Below are 5,303 nucleotides of genomic sequence, written 5' to 3'. Positions count from 1 at the left end.
GGGGGACTTAGTGCACTGAGCCGTGCGGCGGCAGGTAGACGTGCTCTCCTTCCCGAGGAGGTAGACGTGCTCTCCCTGGCGAGGGGGGGACTTAGTGCACCGAGCCGTGCGGCGGCAGGTAGACGTGCTCTCCTTCCCGAGGAGGTAGACGTGCTCTCCTTCCCAGGAGGTAGACGTGCTCTCCTTCCCGAGGAGGTAGACGTGCTCTCCTTCCCAGGAGGTAGACGTGCTCTCCTTCCCGAGGAGGTAGACGTGCTCTCCTTCCCAGGAGGTAGACGTGCTCTCCTTCCCGAGGAGGTAGACGTGCTCTCCCTCGGTGAGTAGACGTGCTCTCCCTGAGCTGGCAGGTAGACGTGCTCTCCATGGCGAGGGGGGACTTAGTGCACTGAGCCGTGCGGCAGGAGGTAGACGTGCTCCCCGCGGCCGGGCGGGCACTTAGCGCGCGGAGGCTGGAACCGCGGGGTAGACGTGGTCCCCGGGACGAGGGCCGCCTGGTATCGCCCGCCCGGCCCCCCAACCCCCCCCCCCCCCCGCGGCGGCGTAAATGAAGAGAGGCAGTCGGCATGAAACCTTCTTTTATTAAGTGTTGTTTTCATCGAGCGTCTTTCATTAAAGGTTGTGTTCTGAAGCAGTCTTTTCTTCAACAGCGCTGTTCTCCGGGGAGAAGGTCTGCCGGCATCTCTAGAAATCTCCCCCCGCTCCTGACCGCCTCCCCCCCCGCCCCCGCTGCCGGTTTGCGCGGAGCCCCCCCTTCCCGCCGTTGCCTCTTGCCGCTACCCCCGCCCCCCCCCCCCGCTGCCGGTTTGCGCGGAGCCCCCCCTTCCCGCCGTTGCCTCTTGCCGCTACCCCCCGCCCCCCCCCCCGCTGCCGGTTTGCGCGGAGCCCCCCCTTCCCGCCGTTGCCTCTTGCCGCTACCCCCGCCCCCCCCCCGCTGCCGGTTTGCGCGGAGCCCCCCCTTCCCGCCGTTGCCTCTTGCCGCTACCCCCGCCCCCCCCCGCTGCCGGTTTGCGCGGAGCCCCCCCTTCCCGCCGTTGCCTCTTGCCGCTACCCCCGCCCCCCCCCGCTGCCGGTTTGCGCGGAAGCCCCCCCCTTCCCGCCGTTGCCTCTTGCCGCTACCCCCGCCCCCCCCCCCGCTGCCGGTTTGCGCGGAGCCCCCCCTTCCCGCCGTTGCCTCTTGCCGCTACCCCCGCCCCCCCCCCCGCTGCCGGTTTGCGCGGAGCCCCCCCTTCCCGCCGTTGCCTCTTGCCGTTACCCCCGCCCCCCCCCCCGCTGCCGGTTTGCGCGGAGCCCCCCCGCCTGCCGTTGCCTCTTGCCGCGGCCACCACCGCCCCCCCCCACACCCCCCGGCCCCCGTTACCGGTTTGCGCGGAGCCCCCCCCTCCCGACGTTGCCTCTTGCCGCTGCTGCCACCCCCAGCTCCCCACACCCCCCGGCTCCCGTTAGCGGTTTGCGCGGAGCCCCCCCCTTCCCGCCGTTGCCTCTTGCCGCTACCCCCGCCCCCCCCCCCCCCGCTGCCGGTTTGCGCGGAGCCCCCCCGCCTGCCGTTGCCTCTTGCCGCGGCCACCACCGCCCCCCCCACACCCCCCGGCCCCCGTTACCGGTTTGCGCGGAGCCCCCCCTCCCGACGTTGCCTCTTGCCGCTGCTGCCACCCCCAGCTCCCCACACCCCCCGGCTCCCGTTACCGCTTTGCACGGAGCCCCCCCGCCCGCCGTTATCTCTTGCCGCTGCCGCGACCCATCTCCCCCCCCCCCCGCCGCCGCTAACTGCCCCCCGAAGCCGCTAGCAGCTGGGCACCCCCCGCCAAAGCCGCCGCGGCTTCCCCTTCCCACATTGTCCCCTGGAGGGGGGATCGCGACGCGGGCTGCCGCTTCCCTCCCGGGCTGCCCGGCTGCTCTCTAACCCCTGCGACCGAGGCGGCGCTGTTAGGGCGGCCGTGCCGGTGCCCCTTGCCGCAGCTAGCCTCTCGCCGCTGCCCCTCCCGTCCGTCGTCCCCCGTCCCCAAAAACTTGCTGCTCTCCACGCTGGAGCCTGCACGGGGGAGGTTGCGCTCCGCTCCTCCGGCCCTAAAGCCGCCCTCGCCCGCCCCCCGGCTTGCCGCTTGGCTGGGCTGCCCGCCCGCCCGCTAATCCCCCCAACGCCCCCACCCCAAAAACACCCCAGCCCTACCGCATGCCGCTCCCCCTCTCCCCGCTCTCGCTGACCGCTGCCACCCCCCCCCCACCCCTCCCCCCCGAAACAAACCCCCCAGCCCTACCGCATGCCGCTCCCCCTCTCTCCCTAGCCTGCCCCCCCCGCCGTCGCTTGCTGCTGCTGCTGCCGCCGCCGCCCGCCGCCGCCGCCGCCGGCGGGACCCCGCCTCGGTCTGGTGGCGCGCGCTCGGAGATCCCCGGCTACCCGTCCGTCCGTCCCTCCCTCCCCCGCCCCGCCCCGGGGGAGGGCCCGGGGCAGCGCGGGCAGGCGGGGAGCAAAAAAAGGCGCGGGCGCCCAAAAAACGTCGGGGTCCCGGGGTGGCGGAGGGGGGCGGCGGCGGGGGCGGCGGCGGGTACACGGCGCCGGGTCCAGGGCGCCGGGTCCAGCCCGTCCCGGGGCGGGGACAGGTGGTGTCGTCCGTCCCCGCCCCCGTAACCTGCTCTGAAGCATCCGCTTCCCGCCGCGGTTCGCCCTCCACCCCCCCCGCCGCACACGCAGCTGCCGCTTCCCGCCGCCTCTGCCCCCCGCCCCGGGATCAACCACCCGCCGGGTCCAGCCGGTCCCGGTCCCGGGAACCTGCTCCCGGGGCCAGCCGGAGCCACGCCCCCTCCTCTGACGCTTCCAGCTGCCGCCTCCCCTCCCACCCCCCCAAACTCACACTGGCCCTCGCCGGCCCGCCCACCCGCCTACCTGCTTGCCCGCCGCCGCTGGGTGGCGTGCCGGACACTCTCGCACACAGGTACACAGACAGGGACACAGGGACACAGGCACTCAGGCACACAGGGACACAGGGACACAGGGACACAAGGACACAGGGACACAGGCACTCAGGCACTCAGGCACTCAGGGACACAGGGACACAGGGACACAGGCACTCAGGCACTCAGGGACACAGGGACACAGGGACACAGGGACACAGGCACTCAGGCACACAGGGACACAGGTGGCGGGCCGGAGGCCGCTCTCCACTGTGTGGCAGGGGTCCAAGAGCCACCCCAGCCCAACCCAGAGGGTCTTTTGCACCTCTCTAGAGGCCACCCAGAGACCCCAGGCCGCAGCAGAAGCCTCTCCCGCACGCTCTGCAGGCTTCTCAGCCACCCCAGGCCGCAGCAGAAGCCTCTCCCGCACGCTCTGCAGGCTTCTCAGCCACCCCAGGCCGCACCAGAAGCCTCCCCCGCACGCTCTGCAGGCTTCTCAGCCACCCCAGGCCGCACCAGAAGCCTCCCCCGCAAGCTCTGCAGGCTTCCGACCCACCCCAGGCCGCAGCAGAAGCCTCTCCCGCACGCTCTGCAGGCTTCTCAGCCACCCCAGGCCGCAGCAGAAGCCTCTCCCGCACGCTCTGCAGGCTTCTCAGCCACCCCAGGCCGCACCAGAAGCCTCTCCCCGCACGCTCTGCAGGCTTCTCAGCCACCCCAGGCCGCACCAGAAGCCTCCCCCGCACGCTCTGCAGGCTTCTCAGCCACCCCAGGCCGCACCAGAAGCCTCTCCCGCACGCTCTTCAGGCTTCTCAGCCACCCCAGGCCGCACCAGAAGCCTCCCCCGCACGCTCTGCAGGCTTCTCAGCCACCCCAGGCCGCACCAGAAGCCTCCCCCGCACGCTCTGCAGGCTTCTCAGCCACCCCAGGCCGCACCAGAAGCCTCCCCCGCACGCTCTGCAGGCTTCTCAGCCACCCCAGGCCGCACCAGAAGCCTCCCCCGCACGCTCTGCAGGCTTCCCACCCACCCCAGGCCGCAGCAGAAGCCTCTCCCGCACGCCCTGCAGGCTTCTCAGCCACCCCAGGCCGCAGCAGAAGCCTCTCCCGCACGCTCTGCAGGCTTCTCAGCCACCCCAGGCCGCAGCAGAAGCCTCTCCCGCACGCTCTGCAGGCTTCTCAGCCACCCCAGGCCGCAGCAGAAGCCTCTCCCGCACGCTCTGCAGGCTTCTCAGCCACCCCAGGCCGCACCAGAAGCCTCTCCCGCACGCTCTGCAGGCTTCTCAGCCACCCCAGGCCGCAGCAGAAGCCTCTCCCGCACGCTCTGCAGGCTTCTCAGCCACCCCAGGCCGCAGCAGAAGCCTCCCCCGCACGCTCTGCAGGCTTCTCAGCCACCCCAGGCCCCAACAGAAGCCTCCCCCGCACGCTCTGCAGGCTTCTCAGCCACCCCAGGCCGCACCAGAAGCCTCTCCCGCACGCTCTTCAGGCTTCTCAGCCACCCCAGGCCGCACCAGAAGCCTCCCCCGCACGCTCTGCAGGCTTCTCAGCCACCCCAGGCCGCAGCAGAAGCCTCTCCCGCACGCTCTGCAGGCTTCTCAGCCACCCCAGGCCGCAGCAGAAGCCTCCCCCGCACGCTCTGCAGGCTTCTCAGCCACCCCAGGCCCCAACAGAAGCCTCTCCCGCACGCTCTGCAGGCTTCCGACCCACCCCAGGCCGCACCAGAAGCCTCCCCCGCACGCTCTGTAGGCTTCTGACCCACCCCAGGCCCCAACAGAAGCCTCCCCCGCACGCTCTGCAGGCTTCTCAGCCACCCCAGGCCGCAGCAGAAGCCTCTCCCGCACGCTCTGCAGGCTTCTCAGCCACCCCAGGCCGCAGCAGAAGCCTCTCCCGCACGCTCTGCAGGCTTCTCAGCCACCCCAGGCCGCACCAGAAGCCTCTCCCGCACGCTCTGCAGGCTTCCGACCCACCCCAGGCCGCACCAGAAGCCTCCCCCGCACGCTCTGCAGGCTTCTCCGCCACCCCAGGCCGCACCAGAGGATCTTTTGCACCTCTCTGGACGCCACCCAGAGACTCCAGGCCGCACCAGAGGCCCCCCCCCCAACCATTTACAGGCTGCAGTGCCAGCCTAGGCCCCGCTGGCAGCCTCCCTTGTCTGCTTTGGAAGGCCTCCCATCCACTCCAGACCTGCCTGGAGGCCTCCCTCGACTGCTCCCGGGGCCCTCGAAGCCACCCTAGGCCTTTCTGGAGGACCTGCTCGACCGCTCGGGCGGCTTCTGACGCACCCTCGGCCATCCGGCGCCCAGCAGCTCCCAGGGCCAGGCACCGGCCTCCCCCTCTGGCCGCCCCTGGGGCCGGGGGTGGCTCGGACTCGGCGCCCCCAACGTGTCGTCCCGTCCCCCCCCCGCCCCGCACCGCCGAAC

Source organism: Melanerpes formicivorus, unplaced genomic scaffold (genome assembly GCF_026170545.1).
Source record: "Melanerpes formicivorus ecotype bairdi unplaced genomic scaffold, bMelFor1.0.p_v2 SCAF_693, whole genome shotgun sequence".
Taxonomy (NCBI): domain Eukaryota; kingdom Metazoa; phylum Chordata; class Aves; order Piciformes; family Picidae; genus Melanerpes; species Melanerpes formicivorus.
The sequence above is the reverse complement of the archived record's forward strand: the minus strand, read 5'-3'. Positions refer to the sequence as shown.